At 43.3% G+C, this 21,686-nt stretch overlaps 1 protein-coding gene across 1 annotated transcript in view; it reads left to right on the top strand.

Moving 5' to 3' along the window:
- The first annotated feature begins 3,982 nt into the window (after nucleotides 1-3,982).
- TOP3B (DNA topoisomerase III beta) overlaps nucleotides 3,983-21,686 on the top strand; it is a 39,427-nt gene continuing 21,723 nt past the window's right edge. Inside the window, exon 1 of the mRNA XM_023740544.1 lies at nucleotides 3,983-4,219. The gene's annotated coding sequence lies outside the window, so the exon portion shown is untranslated. The remainder of the gene's footprint in view (nucleotides 4,220-21,686) is intronic.

Here is a 21,686-nt window from a genome sequence, read left to right as displayed (position 1 = left end):
GCCAGCACAGATTACCCAATAAGCAAGGTAAGCACGGGCTTACCAGTGTGCATGCTTACCTTGCTTATCGAGTAATCTGTCCCTCTTGGCAGCATTGTCATAGGACTGGCCTCTGCACTTAGAAAAATCAATTTTGTAAACTTCACATAAATAGTGACGTACTTGATTTGCAATTTCTTCACCAGTAAGCACATGCTTACCTTGCTTATTGGGTAATCCATTTGTCAGGAGAGGCTTGCATGTTGCTATGATGCTGAATAGGTTTCAGCGGAGCTTCCGGACTAAGGTGAACTAGGAAGAAAGACTTGGTGATCTACTTCCAAAAATCAGCCAGTGAAAACCTTATGGATCACAACAGTCTGATCCACAACCAATCATGGGGATGGTGCAGGAGTGGTCAGCGTTTTGTTTCATTGTGTGTGGGGTCGCCATGAGTTGGGGGAGAGCTACTTGAAGGCAGTTCACAACAACCGTTTATTGATGTATTAGAATACAGTGAAGAGCTGGGAGCCCACTGTGCCTAGCCTGAGATCTGCAGCAGGTACAACGACTTACACTGCCTCTGTGCTCCACCCCAGTCTAGCTCCTGCCTCTGCACTTGTGGAAACCGCTGTTCAGAATTTTATGTTTATCATTCTCTTCTTCATCACAAATTCACTTGTGTCTAAACCATGTAATTTATTGTTGCATTCTAATTGTTTTTGAATTTTACAAAAAGATTATAAAGCTATATTTACAGTCTTGGGACTTGCTTTTTTCACTCAACATTATACTACTAAGATCCATCTCTGTTGCTGCTTGTATAGCATTCGTTTTCACTGCTGAAAAAGATCATCATGTAAATTCAGCCTGTGGATTATGCCATTACATTCATTCTCCTGTTCATGTGCATTTCGGTTATTTCAAGTTTCTGGTTACTACAAGCAGTGCTGCTCTGAACATACTTCCACCTGTCTCTTGGTATATATATTCAAGAGTGTCTTCCAGATTTGGAGCCCTGGTGGCAAAGTGGTTAAGCACTTGGCTGCTAATCGAAAGGTCAGCAGTTTGAACCCACCAGCCACTCCGTGGGAGAAACATGTGGCAGTCTGCTTCTGTAAGAATTTAAAGGCTTTTAAACCCTGTGGGGTAGATCTGCTGTGTCTACTAGGGTCACTATGAGTCGGAATTCACTCGACGGCAGTGGGTTTGGTTTTTGGTTTGGTCCCAGATTTATATGGAGAAGTAGAACAGCTGCATTGAAGGTACCTAAATACTTCATTTTACAAGGTTAGTGCCAAACTGTTTTCCCACAAGCAGTGTGTAAGAGATCCTGTTGATCTCTTCAAATCCTGTTGATTTGCCAATAAGTGGGGTATAAAATGCTATTTTGCTGGGATCTTTATTTTACATTTCCATGTTCTTTAATGGGAAGCCTTGGTAGTGTAATGGTTAAGAGCTATGGCTGCTAACCAAGAGATCAGCAGTTCCAATCTACCAGGCACTCCTTGGAAACCCTATGGGGCAGTTCTACTCTGTCCTATGAGTCGGAATCGACTTGACGGCAATGGGTTTGGTTTTTTTTTTTCTTTTGGTTCTTTAATGAGGTTGCACATTTCCTATGTTTGTTGGCCATGTGTAAGTATTTATCTGTGAAATGCCTGTTCATATCTTTTGCCCATTTTTCCATTGAGTTATCTTTCTCTTGTTGATCTGCAGGAGTTCTTTATATATTCTGGATACTAACCCTTTTGAAAGAGCGGGGAGGGCTCAGCCACAGGGCTCCCTGGCAGAGAGCACAGGGCAGTTGTGCAATGTCTCAGGTTGACCAAGAACATCCCTGAGACACCAGGGCTGACCTCTCAGTGCCCCTCTGGGTCCAGACCTCAGATCCTGGCCCCAGCTCTGCCCCATAAATCCCTGTGCTGGATTAAAATGAGCGAATGAGCTCCAGTGCTGCCACTCTGCCAACTGCTTGCACCTCTCAGATTGAACCTTAGCTCTGACCACATACCTGGTCCTCTGATATCTGGGGGCTGAGATATAGGGTGGCAGGGATGGAGGCCAGAAGATCAGGAAGGAAGTGGTGGTGCTTGGATGGCAGTACAGGGAGGAATAATTGGATCTCAAATGCATATTTTTGTTGTGGTGGTGGTAAAATACATGTAATATAAAATTAACACTTTAACTCAAGTACATTTTGAAGATGCTGCTGGCAGGATATGTAGATGGGTAACATGTGAAACCACCACCCGTCTGTCAGTGAGTAGTACTGTGGTGGCTTGCATTTTGCTGTGATGCTGGAAGCTATGCCACTGGTATTCAAATACCAGCAGGGTCACCCATGGTGGACAGGTCTCAGAGGAGCTTCCAGACTAAGACAGGATAGGAAGGCCTAGTGATCTACTTCTGAAAATTAGCCAACAAAAGCCCTATAGATCACAACAGAACATTGTCCGACTCGCTTGCTTTGGACATGTCATCAGGAAGGATCAATCACTAGAGGAGGACATCATGTTGGTGAAGTAGAGGGCCAACAAGAGCAAGGGAGACCCTCGGTGATATGGATTGGCATAATAGCTGCAAGGATGGACTCAGACATGTCGGCAATTGTGAGGATGATGCAGAACTGAGCAACAGGTTGTTCTTTTGTACATGAGGTTGCCATGAGTCAGAATCAACTCCATGGCCCCTATCTTATCTCTATAACATGTCAAAGGAAGAAAGGAGTCCAGGATGCCTCCAAGGCGTTGGGACTGAGCAACCAGGAAGATGGCCTTGCTGTTTTACAGAGGTGTGGAATTTACCTGGACTGGCTTGGAGTCAGGCCTTAGGAGTTCTGTTTTGAAAGCAAATGCTCACTGTGACTCTTAATTTGTGACATTTCCCAACCTTAATTTGACCATAAAACTTTTCCTTTTCCAAAGCATCTCTCAGGGTCAGTATTCCAGGAAAGGCAATTGGGAAAAGTATCTACATAAAACAAAGGAAATCTGTGCACTTATTATTTAAAAGATACGAAAATGAGATTGGAGCCCTGCTGGCACAGTGGTTGAGAGCTTAGATGCTAACAGAAAGGTTGCAGTTTGAATCTACCAGCCGCTCCCTGGAAACCCTATGGGGCAGTTCTACTCTGTTCTGTAGGGTCGCTATGAGTCCGAACTGACTTGACGGCACATAACAACAACAATAACAGCAAAATGAGGTTAGGAGTTCCTGGGTGGCACAAATGGTTAAGCTCTCGACTACAAGCTGAAAGGCTGGCTGTTGAACCCCACTCAGAGGTGCCTTGAAAGAAAGGCCTGGTGACCTGCTTCTGAAAGGTCACAGCCTTGAAAACCCTATGGAGCAGCTCTACTCTGCACACAGAGTCGCCATGAGTCAGAATGACTCAATGGCAACTAACACAATAACAACAAAATGAGGTTATGAGAGTTATTAAACCTTCCATAATCCTAATGTTCTAACACAAAAATTACTTTAATTTTTCAATTCATCTTCCAGATAAATTTTTCACAGTTCATTCATTCATTCCACAAATGTTTTATAGCATTGAAAGAAGCCTGCTGAACACACATCTGTAGTTTTTAATGATTTCAATTATTTCATGTTTATTATCCAATGTTCATTATAATGATAATTGTCATTAATTCCAATTGAATGGGATGGATGGGCTTTGGGAAAGAGATGGAGGGTTTGGGGACCCTCAATGGATCACGACAAGGAGGGATCAGGGTGGAGGCTCTGGGGATCCCCTGCGGATCATTCACGGCGGGGAAGGGCCCAGGCCCGGCTGTACTCCCGGAACGCGCGGGCCGCGGAACCCGCAGTGGCGGCCATGCGGGCGCCGGAGGGCAGACGAGGAGACGCCGTCAGCGGCCGTGCCGGAAGTAGGATTGAGGTCGGCTGCCCCGGGAGCGGAGCGAGAACTGGAACCGCGGCAGGTCTACGGGTGAGCGGCGGGCAGCTGCCGGGGGCGCAGGAAGGCGGGAAGCGCGGATCTTTTCCAGGCATGTTTCCCGGATGATGGCCGGGCGCTAGGGGCTCCGGAGCGGGGCTCGGGCCGGAGTCTTTGCATTCTCACCGCTTCACCCTGGCGGGGTTTCTCCCTGGCGGGGCTGACCCCCTTCGGGGCTTGCTGTGGGGGCTTAGGTGGGTAGTGATGGGTCGGAGCTTCGCCGGCCTGTGAGGAGCAGGCGCTGCGTGAACAGCCTTCGCTGAGTCCTCCAACAGCTCTGAGGTGAGGTCTGTTGTCCGAGTCGCACAGGTAGGGAAACAGGATCGGGCCGTGCAGCGGTCGGGGCCATGTGCTAGTGAGCGGCCTCTTGGGCCCCGAGTAGGACTTGAGGACGCCCAGGCATGGTTCTCCAAGGTGTTATCAAAACGAAGCGGGGAGGGTACTTTTGTGAACAAATTAGGTAGAATCCGGGAGGAGTAGTTTTTCACCGAGTGATAAAGGAAGACGATGGCCTCATCTTGCCTCCTTATCGCTTCACCTTTGGGAACGTAAGAGGCCAGCCCAACGTGGGCTTAATGGCAAGTGAGCACTGGCGTTGAAATATAGAGCTCACCCGACCATGGTTTGAATTGTTCTGAGCGTCATATTCCTCATAGTTAAAAAAAACTGCAACACCCGCTTGTAGGGTCATTAGCAAGATTAAGTAACATTTAGAGCATGCCCGGTACAGAGGAAGAGCGTAGGAAATGGTCCTTGCTTTCCCACTTATCCTGATTCCGCAGGTATTTAGTAAAGTTACTGAGGCGGGAAATCCAAGGGCTGTTAATGTTGTTCAGGCCGCTGTGAGGCCTCCACTCCTGAGCTAAGTCCTCTTGTTTGTAAGACACTGACATAAAAGAAAATTTCTGTATCTACAAACCATGTCTCCCAAAGTAAGAGCACTCGTACCATTGGTGGTATTGTGAGAGTTGACAGGGTAGTAACAGGCTAACTTCTTCCCTTTTTAATTTACTTTCAGTCCTCATGATTACAGTCCCAGTTTGGCGTGTCTGCCTTCAACACCCCCTTTGTTGTTGTGTTGTTAGTTGCGGTGGAGTCGGCTTGGACTCATGGTGACCTTATATTTATAACAGAACGAAACATTGCCTGGTCTTGCACTGTCTTGATAGTATGTTTGTCATGGATTGAATTGTGTCTCCCAAAAATATCTGTCAACTTGGCTAGGTCATGATTCCCAGTATTTTTGATTGTCTACCATTTTGTCATCTGATGTGATTTCCCTATGTGTTGTAAATTCTATCACTATGATGTAATGAGATGGATTAGTGGCAGTTATATTGATGAGATCTACAAGATTAAATAGTGTCGTAAGCCAATCTCTTTTGAGATATAAAAGAGAGAAGTGAGCAGAGAGACAGGGGGACCTTATACCACCAAGAAAGCAGTGCCAGGAGCAAAGCACGTCCTTTGGACCCGAGGTCCCTGCATGAAGAAGCTCCTAGTCCGGGGGAACATTGATGAGAAGGCTGACAGAGAGAGAGCCTTCCTCTAGAGCTGGCGCCCTGAATTTGGACTTTTAGCCTACTTTACTGTGAGGAAATAAACTTGTCTTTGTTAAAGCCATCCACTTGCGGTATTTCTGTTACAGCAGCACTAGATATCTAAGAGAGTATGTTTGAGTCTATTGTTTTGGTATTATGTCAGTCCATCTAATTGAGGGTTTCCCTCGTTTTCACTGACCCTCTGCTTTACGAAACCAGATGTCCTTTTCTAGCGATTGGTCTTTCCTGATGATGTGTCCAAGTAAGCAAGCTGAAGTCTTGCCATCCTTGCTTCTAAGGAGCATTCTGTTTGAATTTCTTCTAAGAATAATTTGTTTGTTCATCTGGCAGTCCACAGTATGTTCAGTATTATTCACCAACACCATAATTTTTTTCTATTCTTAAGTCTTCCTTTTTCATTATCAAACTTTCACATGCGTATGAGGCAATTGAAATGACCGTGGCTTGGGTCAGGTGCACTTCAGTCATCAAAGTGACACCTTTGCTTTTTAGAACTTTAAAGAGGTCTTTTGCAGTAAATTTGCCCAACGCAGTACATTGTTTGATTTTTTGACTGCCACTTCCATGGGCGTTGATTGTTGATCCATGTGTTATACAGAGGCTTTTCATTGGCTAGTTTTCTGAAGTAGATCACCAGGCCTTTCTTAGCACTTGCTAATTTCCCTTTTTGAAATGAGGACAAACTTTGGCAGGCAACAAGGTCAACCTTGACTTACCATGTACGTTACTGTCAAGAAAACTATTTCTGGCCATGGATTTCAGGCTTTGAGTTCCTACAATGTGATAAAATTTTCCTTTGTTTATAGTTAAACTTTAAAAAAGCAAAAACTTAAGTAAATAATAATTTCAATAAGGCAGAAGTGTGAAGGTCGTATATAAATGAATGAAGCTTGAGAACCATTGCTTTTTAAGAAGTTTTGTTCTCATTGCCTTCCATTTTGAAAATGGAGATGTGCCTTAATGGAAAAATAGGAAGATCCCAAGATACAAAGTTAATCACAGTGAAGACTGCAGAAATCTTTTAAGAGGTGGAATCTAGGCCATTAAAAAAAAAAAAAAAAAAAAGACCAGGTTGGAAGTGAGGAAGTCTTAAGTTTCAGCTCCAAGTCAACAAACTTACCAGGTGACCTTTGGAAAGTCACCACCTCTATGTCTTAGTTTGTTCTTTTCCTTCCATGAGATGGTTGTACCAGATGATCCAAGGCCCTTTTGCTTCAGGATTCCATAATTCCGTGTTCTTAAAGGAAGCGACATTTTATTTCTAAAATCAGTGATACTCAGAACATTAGAAAGTACTCCTGCTGTTGATAGGCATTTTACACTGTTAAACTGGAATTTGTATTTCTTTAGGGCCAACGCTACTGAAGACAGGCACATGAAAGCTAGATAGGCACCTGTCCAAAGTGGAATAGCAGGTGATCTGACAGGTGGACAGGTGGCTAGACGGGAGGATAAGTGGCCTGAGGGATAGACAGACCATCTAATGGATGGAAGGTGGCCTGATGGGTGGATGGGCTATCTGATGGGCAGACAGGTGATCTTATGGGTGGACAGGTGGCCTAACAGGTGACAGGCAATCTGATGGTGGACAGGCAGCCTCATGGATCAACAGGTGGCCTGACAGGTGGACAGGTGATCTGATGGGTGGACAGGCAGACTGACAGGTGGACAGGCAGCCTGATGAGTGGACAAGTGGCATGACGGGTAGACAGGCAATATGAAATTGGGACTGACATGGACATGTGCGTTTGTGTGTACTGCCTAATTTTATCCCTGTTCCAAGATAAATAAGGTAATCCCACTTTAAAATACAAAGACAGAATATTTCAATCTAAAGGGACTTATCAGTCTTTATAATTATTGAAAAACTTTGGGATTCTTAGGTTGAAAGGGAGTAGTAGAGACGTAAAACTTCTAGAAATTTTGAGACCATGGGAAAAAAGAACATTGTGAAAAAGGGAAGTGCTTGCAATACTCTTACAAACTTAGTTTTTAAATTTTAGAAGTCTAGAAAGGCACTTTATGATTAGCTTTGCAATATTATACATTCAGTCATTCTTCCCACTAGTATTAACTCAGCACCTACTGCTTACCAGTAGAGTGAACAAAAGAAAGCCTCTTGTGAAATGGTGGTAGTAGTCATAATAGTAGCATTAGAACCTGTCTAACTTCAGAGGAGGGGATAATGACCAGGATCAGCCCGAAGCTGATTCCTGTGAGGTAGAGGTCAGACATACCTCCACCCTCCAACCTTTTACCAGTTCTGACACTAGCCACCCTTCCCATGACACTGTACTTTTCTTCTGGGTTTGATAACTCCTTCAATGGCCACACAGAACTCACATACCATACTTACAGTTAAGTGGTTTATTAAGAAAGTAACAGTGTACAACTCAGGATCAGGAATCATGCAGGCAAAGTTTGAAAGGCTCCCCCAAAGAGAGAGCACATCCCTCCCTTCTTCAGTGCAAGACAGCTCTCTCAGCTCCTCTGAGCCCCCTGAGGACAGGCTTCTTCTTGGTGACCTCAGGACAGGGCTCCTCTAGGCCACCTCAGGACAGACCTCACTGACTTCAATGTCCCTAACAGCAGCTCTGCCGCTGGGCCCCTTGCAGGCCTGTCACCATCTTCAGTGTTACAGCCGTTGACCCATGCTACAGCTTTTAGGAGGTTCCTTGCCTCCTCCCTCTCTGCTTTTTCTCTCTCCTTTCTGCTGCTTCCTGCTTTCTGTCTTCTGCTTCTTTCTGACTCAGAAACCTCTGTGGCTGTTCATTTGTTCATTCAGCAAACATTTAGTAAGTGCTGGGTGCTGTAGATACAACAGAGTACAAGGCATAACCCACTGGGAGGATAGGCCAATGAAGCCAAGCATGGTTTTCAGGATGGGATGGGGCTAGGGGGTCAGAGCAGTTAGACTTCTGAGAAGTGACACCGAGGTTTAGAGTGTCCTAGACGGAGTGCTGGAGGCAGGAAAAACCATGACACATACAAATGAGGAGGAGGCATTTGATCCCAAATTCCAGAAGTAGGTGCGCACAGCAGGGTGGCGAGAGGTAAGGTTGGAGTGCAGCTTGCAGATTGTTAATGCTATGACGAAAAGAGCAAATTTTGATAGGGATGGTGTTGAATCCGTAGATCATTTTGGGTAGTTTTGACATCTTATCAGCAGTAAGTCTTCCAATCCATGAACACAAGATGTCTTTCCATTTGTGTAGGCTTTCTTATTAAGAGAAAACGGGTTACTGATCTCGTGGTGGTCCTGCAGTCCCTTACAGTGAGGGACAGATTGACAGCACAAGTCAGCTCCTGAGCCACTTCTCCTGGAAATTGTTAAGCGTAATGGAAGCCTTTTCAGTTAGGGTGGTCTCATTGCATCCTTCTGAATGATACTTTTCTGTTGTTGTTGTTAGGTGGTGTTGAGTCAGTTCCAACTCATAGCGACCCTATGTACAACAGAACGAAACACTGCCCCATCCTGTGCCGTCTTCACCATCGTTGTTATGCTTGAGCCCATCGTTGCAGCCACTGTGTCAATCCATCTTGTTGAGCATCTTCCTCTTTTTCGCTGGCCCTCTACTTTACCAAGCATGATGTCCTTCTCCAGGGACTGATCCCTCCTGATAACATGTCCAAAGTATGTGAGATGTAGTCTGACCATCCTTGCTTCTAAGGAGCATTCTGGTTGTACTTCTTCCAAGACAGATTTGTTCGTTCTTTTGGCAGTCCTTGGTATATCCAATATTCTTCGCCAACCCCACAAATCAAACGCATCAGTTTTTCTTCGGTCTTCCTTATTCATCGTCCAGCTTTCACATGCACATGAGGAGATTGAAAACACCATGGCTTGGGTAAGTCTAACCTTAGCCTTCAACGTGACATCTTTGCTTTTCAACACTTTAAAAGAGGTCTTTTGCAGCAGATTTGCCTAATTCAATGCGTCTTTTGATTTCTTGACTGCTGCTTCCATGGGTATTGATTGTGGATCCAAGTAAAGTGAAATCCTTGACAACTTCAGTCTTTTCTTCATTTATCATAATGTTGCTTATTGGCCCAGTTGTGAGGATTTTTGTTTTCTTCATGTTGAGGTATAATCCCTACTGAAAGCTGTGGTCTTTGATCTTCATCAGTAAGTGCTTCAAGTCCTCTTCACTTTCAGCAAGCAAGGTTGTGTCATCTGCATAACACAGGTTGTTAATGAACCTTCCTCCAATCCTGATGACCCATTCTTCCTCATATAGTCCAGCTTCTTGGACTATTTGCTCAGTGTACAGATTGAAGAAGTATGATGAAAGGATACAACCCTGATGCACACCTTTCCTAACTTTAAACCACATGGTATTCCCTTATTCTGTTCGAACGACAGCCTCTTGATCTATGTACAGATTCCTCATGAGCACCATTAAGTGTTCTGGAATTCCCATTCTTCACAATGTTATCCATAATTTATTATGATCTGCACAGTGGAATGCCTTTGCATAGTCAATAAAACACAGGTAAACATCTTTCTGGTATTCTGTGCCTTCAGCCAGGATCCATCTGACATCAGCAATGATATCCCTGGTTCCACATCCTCTTCTGAATCCGGCTTGAATTTCTGGCAGTTCCATGTCAATATACTGCTGCAGCCACTTTTGAATGATCTTCAGCAAAATTTTACTTGTGTGCGATATTAATGATATTGTTCAATAATTTCCACATTCGGTTGGATCATCTTTCTTGGGAATAGGCATAAACATGGATCTCTTCCAGTTGGTTGGCCAGGTAGCTGTCTTCCAAATTTCTTAGTATAAATAAGTGAGCACTTCCAGTGCTGCATCCGTTTGTTGAAACATCTCAGTTGGTATTCCGTCAATTCCTGGAGCCTCGTTTTTCGCCAGTGTTTTCAGTGCAGCTTGGACTTCTTCTTTCAGTATAATCGGTTCCTGATCATATGCTGCTTCCTGAAATGGTTGAACATCAACCAGTTCATTTTGGTATAGTGACTCCGTGTATTCCTTCCATCTTCTTTTGATGCTTCCTGTGTCGTTTAATATTTTCCCTGTAGAATCCTTCAATATTGCAACTCGAGGCTTGAATTTTTTCTTCAGTTCCTTCAGCTTGAGAAATGCCAAGTGTATTCTCCCTTTTGGTTTTCTACCTCCAGGTCTTTGCACAAGTCATTATAATACTTTCCTTTGTCTTCTGTAGCTGCCATTTGAAATCTTCTATTCAGCTCTTTTACTTCATCATTTCTTCCTTTTAATTGGCTACTTGATGTTCAAGAGCAAGTTTCAGAGTCTTTTCTGACATCCCTTTTGGTCTTTTCTTTCTTTCCTGTCTTTTTAATGACTTCTTGCTTTCTTCATGTATGATGTCCTTGATGTCATTCCACAACTCGTCTGGTCTTCGGTCATTGGTGTCAAATCTATCCTTGAGATGGTCTCTAAATTCAGGTCATACTTTGGCTCTCCTGGACTTGTTCTAATTTTCTTCAGTTTTTACTTGAACTTGAATATGAGCAGTTGATGGTCTGTTCCATAGTCGGCCCCTGGCCTTGTTCTGACTGATGATATTGAGCTTTTCCATCGTCTCTTTCCACAGATGTAGTCAATTTGATTCCTGTGTATTCCATCTGGCAAGGTCCACGTGTAGTCGCCATTTATGTTGGTGAAAAAAAGGTATTTGCAATGAAGAAGTGATTGGTCTTGCAAAATTCTATCATCATGCAATCTCCAGCATCATTTCTATCACCAAGGCCATATTTTCTAACTACCAATCCTTCTTCTTTGTCTCCAACTTTCACATTCGAATCACCAGTAATTGTCAATGCATCCTGATTGCATGTTTGATCAATTTCAGACTGCAGAAGTAGGTAAAAATCTTTAATTTCTTCATCTTTGGCCTTAGTGATTGGTGCATAAATTTGAATAATAGTCGTATTAACTGGTCTTCCTTGTAGGCGTATGGATATTATCCTATCTGACAGAGTTGTAGTTCAGGATAGATGAGATGTTCTTTTTGACAGTGAATGCAACACCATTCCTCTTCAATTTATCATTCCCGGCATAGTAGACCATATGATTGTCCAGTTCAAAATGGCCAATACCAGTCCATTTCAGCTCACTAATGCCTAGGATGTTGATGTTTATGTGTTCCGTTTCACTTTTAACGATTTCCAATTTTCCTAGATTCATACTTCATACATTCCACATTCTGATTATTAATGGATGTTTGCAGCTGTGTCTTCTCATTTTGAGTCATGCCACATCAGCAAATGAAGGTCTCGAAAGCTTGACTCCATTCATGTCATTAAGGTTGACTCTACTTTGAGGAGGCAGCTCTTCCCCAGTCGTGTTTTGAGTGCCTTCCAACCTGAGGGGCTCATCTTCCAGCACTATATCAGACAACGTTCTACTGCTATTCATAAGGTTTTCACTGGCGAATTCTTTTCAGAAGTAGACTGTCGGGTCCTTCTTCCTAGTCTGTCTTACTCGGGAAGCTCAGCTAAAACCTGTTCGCCATGGGTGATCCTGCTGGTATTTGAATACTGATGGCATAGCTTCCAGCATCACAGCAACACGCAAGCCCCACCGTATGACAAAGTGACAGGGGAGCTGCCTTTCTAGCCCTTCTTTTTTTTTCTGGTTTTATTTTCTCTTTATTTTTAAATCCCTTGTCCTAGTTCTTTTTAATCAGTCGTATATACATGTAGGACTAAATGTAAAAGGTACAAAAGTGAATGGGGTGAGCATAAGCTCCCTCAACCCTGACCAGCACCCCCACACTCTGAGATGCTAAATATGTGTGCGTGCGTGCGTGTGTGCATGCGTGTGTAATATCACAGATGGCACTAACTCTGTACATATTGTTCCACACCTGACTTTCTTCATGTCATTTATCTCGGCAACCTGATCCATAATGGTACTTACTAAGCAGATGCATTCCTTTCTAACTGCCACGGGGTATTCCATTGTATAGATATGCCATGCTTTTATTTAACCAATTCTCTAATGATACGTATTAGCCACCAGTTGCTGTCTAGTCAATCCCGACTCATGGCAGCCCTGTGTGTCTCAAAGTAGAACTACACTCCACAGGTGGCTGATTTTTTGGAAGTGGATCACCAAGCCTTTCTTCCGAGGCATCCCTGGGTAAACTCAAACCACCAACCTATCTGTTAGCAGCCAAGCGTGCTAACCATTTACACCACCCAGGGACTCCCATTGATGTATATTAGGTTGTTTCTAATCTTTTATTAACAATAATGCTGCAGAGAATTCCCTGGTCATATATTTCATCACAGGCCGAGCTGTGTCCAGCCCATGGGCACCCCAGCACTGCCCTTCACCTCCCTGTCAGGGTTCAGTATGCATGTGGACACTCTTGCTAGTGCCTGGCCGCCCACTTCCTTGGCCTTCTCTCATCCTTTGACCTCGTCCTTCACCTGCCTCAGACCCCTCTCCGAGGGTCAGCCCTAGACTTGGCACAGCCTTTGCCTGAGCCCCTCCATAATCTCCATTTAAAGCACCTGCCCTCTGACACTTACTTAATCTGACTCCTGCTCCCTCCCTCTTGTACCTCATTTCCTACACTGGAGCATACCTTATGTGGACCCCCCTCCATGTCCTCTCCTCCCTCAACCAGCTTAGAGTCAGAGTCCGTCATCATAATCACTACTCCCAACTCTTGCTGCTTTCTCCCTCCCTCATACTCACCTGGCAGATCCCATCCCAGCTAAATCCAGCTCTCCATCTGCTGTGGACTTGCACCAAGACCAACATGCACCCACGCCAGCCGGCACTCCTGTGAGCCACTACCACTGCTGCCCAGCAGTCCTGGTCGACTTCTCTAGTCCATTTATTCCCGCAGCATTAGAAGACTCCTCATGCCTTTTTCCCCTCCAAAACTTCCCGCAACCACAGTTCTTTTTTTGTGTATGTGTGTGTTGAAAATATCCATACAAAAACATTTGCTAATACAACAGTCTCCACATTCCCAATTCATTGACACCGATCACATTCCTCATGTTGTGTCACCATTATTGGTGTCCTTTTCCAAAATATTCTACCACCATTAACATAAACTCAGTGCCCCCGCAAACAAAAACTTCCCTTTTCCCCCTCCCTTGCACCCCTGATAACCATTAATAATCTTGGTTTCTATATATTTGCTTGTTTCATTTAAGTGAAATCATACAGTGTTTGTCCTTTTGCAACTGACTTATTTCACTCACCATAATGTTTTCAAGGTTCATCCATATTGTGGCATGCATCGGAACTTCATCTCTTTTTCAGCTAAGTAACATTCCATCATATGTATATGCCACGTTTTGTTTATCTATTCGTCTGTTGGTGGACATTTTGGTTGTTTCCTCCTTTTGGCTATTGTGAAAATTGTTGCAGTGAACATTGGTGTACAGGTTTCTGTTTGCATTCCTGCCTTCACTTCTTCTGAGTATATACCTAGGATTGGGATCACTGGGTTATATGGTGGTTCTGTGTTCATCTGAGGAACCACCCAACTGTTTTCCACAGTGACTGCAGCATTTTACATTCTCACCAGCAGTGGATGGGCATTCTAGTTTCTCCACAACCTCACCAACACCTGGGTTTTTTTTGATCATTGCCATTCTAATGACTGTGAGGTGGCATCTACCATTCTGCCTTTTCATTGGAGAGTTTAATCCATTTACATTTAAAGTAATTACTCCAGAACAGTTTTGAAGAACAGACTAGAAAGCCTCATACTTCCTGACTTCAAAATATATTACACAGCTACAGTAATCAAAACAGCTTGGTACTGGTTTAATGATAGGCACATGGACCAATGGAATAGAATTGAAAATCCAGAAATAAATCCAAACATCTATGGTCAATTGATTTGCAACAAGTAAGCCAATTCCATTCAGTGGAGAAGGAAGTCCCTCAACAAATGGTGCTGGTAAAACTGGACTTCCACATGCAAGAAAATGAAACAAGATCCTCCACACAACACACACAAAAACTAATTCAAAATGAATCAAGGACCTAAATGTTAAAAATCTAAAACCGTAAAGTTCTTGGAAGAAAATTTAGGAGCAAAGCTTTGGGACCTAATTTTTTCAATTATCGATTATCAAATACATCTAAAGTAATTACTGATAAGACTGAGTTCTGCCATTTTGCTGTTTGTTTTCTGTGTGTCTTATACCTTTTTGTCCCTTATTTTCTCCAATACTGCCTTTTGTGTTTAATCTTTTGTAATCAGCTATTTTCATTCCTCTCTCATTTCCTTTTGTGCATATTTTTTAGATATTTTCTTTGTGGTTACCATGAGGATTATATTTAACATCCTAAATTCATTAACAATTTAGTTTGAATTGATACCTACTTAACTTCAGTGAAACATGAAAACTGTTCTTATATAGCCCCTTCCCCTTTTTATGTTATTGTTGTAAGTTATGTCTTTATAGATTGTATGCTTAATAACATAGATTTATCATTATTTATGCATTTTTCTTTCAGATCATGTGGGTCATAAGTGAAGTTACAAACCAAAAAATGCAATAATACTGGCTTTTATATGTGCTCATGTAGTTACCTTTACCAGCTTCAAATTACTGTCTAGTATCTTTCATTTCAACCTGAAGGCTCCCTTTAGCATTTCTTAGAGTACTTGGGTGATTCAAATGGTTAATGCACTCAGCTACTAACCGAAAGAGTGGAGGTTCAAGCCCACCCAATGGCACCTGAGAAGAAGAACTGGCAATCTACTTCCAAAATATCAGCCATTGAAAACCTCATGAAGCACAGTTCTACTCTAACACACATTGGGTCGCCATGATTTGGAATCAACTCTACAGCAACTGTTTTTTTACTGGTAGGGCAGATGTAGTGGTAACAAACTCCCTCAGTTTTTGTTTATCTGGAAACACCTTAATTTCTCCCTCATTTTTGAAGGACACTTTTGCCAGATATAGAATTCTTGGTTGACAGTTTTTTTATTTTAGCATTTTAAATGTCTCATCCCACTGCCTTCTGGCCTCCATGATTTCTGATAAGAAATCATCTGTTAATCTTATTGAGAATCACTTGTATATGACTAGTGGCTTCTCCCTTGCTGCTTTCAAAATTCTGTTTGTATTTCCAGAGTTTGATTATAATGTGTCTCGGTGTGGATCTCTTTGAGTTTATCCTATTTGTAGCTCATTAAGCTTTTTGGATATGTAAATTCTTGTCCTTCATCAAATTTGGGAAGTTTTTGGCCATGATTTCTTCAAATATTCTTTCTGCCCCTTTCTCTCTCTTCTCCTTCTGGGACTCCCATAATATGTATGTTGGTCCATTTAATTGTGTACGACAAGTTCCTTAGGCTCTGTTCACTTGTCTTCGTTTTTTTTTTTTTTTTTTAATTTCTGCTCCTTAGACTGGACAATTTCAGAATTGTCTTAACTATGCTCAGAGAGCTAAAGGAAAACACAAATAAATAAATAAGGGAAACTAGGAAAATGATATATGAACAAAATGAAAATATCAATAAAGAGACAGAAATTATTAAAAGAAACCAAACAGAAATTCTGGAGCTTAAATGGAAAATTCACTAGAGGGGTTCACAGCAGATTTGAGCTGGCGGAATCAGTGAATGAGACACACTGTTGTAAGGTCTTTGTCTAGTAAGATCATTGTCTGGGCTTCCTCAGGAACAGTTTCTGTTGTTTTATTTTGTTCTTTTGAATGAGCCGTACTTTCTTGTTTCTTTGTATGTATGCCTTGTGATTTTTGTTGTTGAAAATTGAATATTTGTATATTATAAAGCAATAACTCTACAAATCAGATTCTCTCTCTCACCCAGGGTCTGCTCATTTTTTGATGGTTGAAGGCTGTAGTAGTCTGTTGGTTTAGTGGCTGCCTTAGTTATCCAGTGCTGCTGTAACAGAAGTACCACAAGTGGATAGCTATAACAAAGAGAAATGTATTCTGTCACAGTCTAGGAGGCTAGAAGTCTGAATTCAGGGCCCCAGCTCCAGGGGAAGGCTTTCTCTCTCTGTTGGCTCTGGGGGAAGATCCTTGTCATAAATCTTCCCCTAGTCAAGGAGCTTCTCAGTGCAGGGATCCCAGGTCCAAAGGACACACTATGCTACCAGTGCTTCTTTCTTGGTTGTATGAGGTTCCACCACCGCCCCCACCCCCGTGTCTCTTTGCTTACTTCTCTCTTTTGTATCTCAAAAGACACAATCTTAAGACACAATCTAATCTTGTAGATTGAGTCCTACCTCATTAATATAACTGCCTCTAATCCTGCCTCATTAACATCATAGAGGCAGCATTTACAACACATAGGAAAATCACATCAGATGACAAAATGGTGGGACAGTCACACAGTACTGGGAATCATGGCGTAGCTGAGTTGACACACAGTTTTGAGGGACATAATTCAATCCATAACAGTGACTTTTCCAAACTAATAAACTTTGGTCTCTATGCATTTGCCTATCCTAGATACTTTACGTAAGTGGGAGCATATAATATTTGACCTTTTGTGTCTGACTTATTTCACTCAACATAACGTTTGCAGGGTTCATCCATGTCATACCATGTATCAGAACTTCATGTCTCTTTATGGCTGAGTAATATTCCATTGTATGTATATGCCACCTTTTGTTCATCCTTTCATCTGTGGACGGTCACATGGATTGTTTCCACCTTTTGGCTGTTGTGAACAGTGCTGTGATGAACATTGGTGTACACATACCTGCATCACTGCTTTCGAGTCTCTTGGGTATATACTTAGGAGTAGAATTGCTGCGTCATATAGCAATTCTATATTTAACTTTTCAAGGAACCACCAAACTGTTTTCCATAGCAGTTGCATTAGTTTACATTCCCACCAACAACGCACAAGGGTTCCAGTTTCTCCACGTGCCCACTAACACCTATTGTTTTTCTTTTTTTTTAATGATAGCCATTCTAATGGGTTAAAGTCATTCTTAACATGCTTTTCCATATCCCACATCCAGCCCATCGCCATCCTGTCGACTTTGCCTTCAGAAGCTGCCCAGACTCTGAGTTCTCCCCATCACCTCTGCTGCTGCCATCCAGGGCCCAACCACTCCCTTTGCTTGGGTCCCTTCTGTGTGACAGCCAGATCATCCTGCTCCTGTGCAAACCCTCCACTGCCTCCTAGCCTTCACAGAGCAACCCACAGTCCTTTCCGTAGTCCGTGAGGCCCTGTATCCTATGTCTATTCCCTCCCTGGCTTGTTTCCTCACTTGGCCCCACTGGTCGCCTCACTGTCTCTCAGACACGCCCTCACCTCCCCTGGTCTTTCTGCCTGGACACTTTTCCCCAGCTGCCACAAGGGCCACTCCTGCCTGCACCGTCTGCCCACTGCTGACGTGGACCCACCTAGTGTATGTTGACCAGCTGCCCCCACGGCTTCAGTATGAGTTCTTGAAGACAAGCACAGGGTAGCACCCAGGGCTGGGCTACCTGCACCTGGGCTGTGCCAGGCTTGTCATAGGTGCTCACTGAATAATTGAGGAATGATTGGATTCATTCCTGAAAGTGGAATGGCCAGGAGTGTGCATTTGTAGTTGCTCCAGGTCAAGGTTGTACCAGTTTACTGGCACCAGGTCTGCCTGCATTTGCCGTTTCCCACTCTTATCCACTCTGTGTGCTCAGACTTTGGATCTTTGCTAGTGTAATAAGTACAAACTCATTTTAGCTGTAATTTGCCTTTGTCTTAGGAGTGTTGTCGAGCACCATTTCATATTACAAAGGGCTTATTTTCTCATTATATAAGCCTGTTATCATCAAATCAACTCTGACTCGTGGCGACCCCATGTTTGTCAGAGTAGAACTGATCTCCATAGTGTTTTCAGTGGCTGATTTTTGGGGATTATATCACCAGGCCTTTCTTCAAAGGCACCTGTGGGTAGACTTGAACTCCTAACCTTTCAGTTAGTAGTTGAGTGCTTAACCATTTGCGCCACCCAGGGACTTCCATTTCACATTACAAAGGAATAATTTCCTCATTGCATTAAGACTACTAAAAATTTTAGAGTGTGCTTCTTAGCTCAAGTAGATACATGAGACTAACTGGGCAGCTCCTGTCTGGAGGTGAGATGAGAAGGCAGAGAGGGTCAGGAGCTGGTTGAATGGACACAGGAAATCAGGGGTGGAAAGGAGGAATGTCCTATCACAGTATAGGGAGAGCAATTAGGGTCACATAACAACATACGTATAAAGTTTTGTTTGAGAGACTAACTTGAATTGTAAACTTTCACTTAAAGTACAACAATGAAAAAAGTAAAGGCTACTAAAAAGCAGTAAGAGAAACAATAATCTAATTGGAAAAAATGGGTTAAAAATATGAATAGACACACGTAAAAAGACCAGACATACTGGTCTGACAGAGACTGGAGGAACCTCGAAACTATGGCCCCTGGACGCTCTCTTAATCCAGAACTGAAACCATTCACGAAGCTCACTCTTCAGACAAAGATTAGACAGAACTATAAAACAAAAAATAATACGTGTGAGGAGTGTAGTACTTAGTTCAGTTGGATACATGAGACCAAATGGGTGGCTCCTGTCCAGAGGTAGGATGAGAACCCTGAAAGAGACAGGAACTGGTTGAATGGACACAGGGAACCCAGGGTGGAAAGGGGGAGTGTGCTGTCACATTGTGGGAATTGCAACTAATGTCACAAAACAATATGTGTATAAATTTTTGTATGAGAAATTAACTTGAGCTTGTAAACTTTCACCTAAGGCACAATAAAATACATATGTATATGAATAGACAGTTCACAGAAAAGGAAACCAAATGATTTTAAACATGGAGACACTTCTGACTTTTGAATGATTTAGATTTATTTTCCATAATGAGATTATTTTAAAAGTTCATGTTTTCCTCTATTTTTTTTTTTCTTTGTTTGTTTGTTTTTACTTGAATCTTTGCTAAATCTGCACCATGTCTTGGTGGAAGATGTGAACTAGAAATCTAACTGTATTTTTTCCAGAATGTTACTCAGTTGTCCTAACACCAGTTTTTTGGCTTTTTTTTCACAATGCTGTATTTATAAAGGAGTCCGTGGATGGAGCAAACAGTTAAGTGCTTGGCTACTAACTGAAAGCTTGGTGGTTTGAATCCACTCAGAGGTACCTCAGAAGAAAGGCCTAGCAATCTACTTCCGAAAAATCAGCCATTAAAAACCCTATAGAACGTGGTTCTACTCTAACATACATGGGGTCACCATGAGTCAGAATTAACTCAAAGGCAACTGGTTTGATTTCTTTTTCAATATTTATAAGCATCAGTTCTATATTTATAATGATCAAAAAGACAGGTAGTTGTTCATATGTTTCCTTTACTCAGCCAGCAGGTATTGAATGTCATGTGTCAGGCTCAGAGCCAGTTGTTGCAAATGCCTGCAGTAGCTCAGACAGTAAGCTGCTCATGTCCTCGCCGGGAGACAAGGCAGGAACTGACTGTGGCCTGACATGCAGTGGGTTGTAACAGGTCCATCCCAACAGCACTGGGTCCAGGAGGAAGCGATTCATCCTACCAGCGGGTGTTGGGAGAATTCTTTCAAGAGGAGTTGGTGCTTGTGCCAGGCAGAGGGCACAGAGGCCGAAAGTATTTTTTCTCTAGATGACAGTATCCAGTTTAACTTGGCCAGAGCACAGCCTACAAAGAGAAAGGTTGAGTGGGGGGCAAGGGGAAGGAGTGGGGTGGGATGGAAAGGAGTTGGGGGGGGCGACAGGAAGGTAGTTTGGAGCCTGTTGAGAAGGCCTCGAGAGCTCTTTTGGGGACTGAGTTCTCCAGCTGGTGGTTCTCAGGCCAGACTGTGCATCAGAACACCCTGGGGCCCAGCCTGGGCACCTGCATTTTATAAAGATCCCAGCACATCCTAGTGCTCAGCCCGGGTGGACGGACCCCTCCTGGCCCAGGGGTGAACAGGACCGATGCTGTCCCTGTTCTCCCCAGAGGTAAGTCCACTCAGGTGGAAGGATAAGCCCAGGCAGGAGGGCCAGCGGCCACCCCATCCCATGCCCATCTGTCTAGATCCAAAGGCCCTGCCTCTTCCCAGCACGGACATGGGGACAAAATTGACCTGAGGTCATTGGGGCCATCTCCAAACCAAAAAACCAAACCCATGACTGTTGAGTTGATTCCAACTCATACTGACCCTATAAGACAGAGTAGAACTTCCCCGTAGGATTTCCAAGGCTGTAATCTCTACAGAAGGAGCCCTGGTGGTGCAGTGGTTAAGTGTTCAGCTGCTAACCAAAATAGTCAGTGGTTTGAACCCACCAGCTGTTCCGCAGGAGAAAGATGTGACAGTGTGCTTCCATAAAGATTTACAGACTTGGCAGCACGACTGGACTAAACCAAAGCTAAGAAGTTTACTGAATATAAGCAAACACTTCAAGGGATAGGGACAGGGATCTGGGGACCATGGTTTCAGGGACATCTAGGTCAATTGGCATAACAAAGTGTATTAAAATGTTCTGCATCCCACTTTGGTGAGTGGTGTCTGGGGTCTTAAAAGCTAGCGAGCAGCCATCTAAGATGTGTTAGTTGGTCCCAACCCACCTGGAGCAAAGGAGAATGAAGAACACCAAAGACATAATGAAAGTATTAGCCCAACTGTCTATTCATATACATATATATTTTATTGTGCTTTAGGTGAAAGTTTACAAGCTCAAGTTAATTTCTCATACAAAAATTTATACACATATTGTTTTGTGACATTAGTTGCAATTCCCACAATGTGACATAAACCAGAGACTTCATTATCCTGAGACCAGAAGAACTAGATGGTGCCCAGCTACCACCAATGACCGCCCTGACAGGGAACACAACAGAGAGTCCCTGACGGAGCAGGAGAAAAGTGGGATGCAGAACTCAAATTCTAGTAAAAAGACCAGACTTAATGGTTTGATTGAGACTGGAGAGACCCCAGAAGACATGGCGCCTGGACTCTCTGTTAGCCCAAAACTAAAACCATTCCCCAGGCTAACTCTTCCGACAAAGATTAGACTGGACTGTGGGACATAGAATGATACTCGTGAAGTGTGTGCTGCTTAGCTCAAGAAGGTGCATGAGACTAAATGGGCAGCTCCTGTGCAGAGGCAAGATGGGAAGGCGGAGAGGGTCAGGAGCTGGTTGAATGGACACGGGAAATCCGGGGTGGAAAGGAGGAATGTGCTGTCACAGTATAG

This window comes from Trichechus manatus, unplaced genomic scaffold (genome assembly GCF_000243295.1).
Source record: "Trichechus manatus latirostris isolate Lorelei unplaced genomic scaffold, TriManLat1.0 scaffold00157, whole genome shotgun sequence".
NCBI lineage: Eukaryota > Metazoa > Chordata > Mammalia > Sirenia > Trichechidae > Trichechus > Trichechus manatus.
This window is presented reverse-complemented; position numbering and strand designations above follow the sequence as displayed.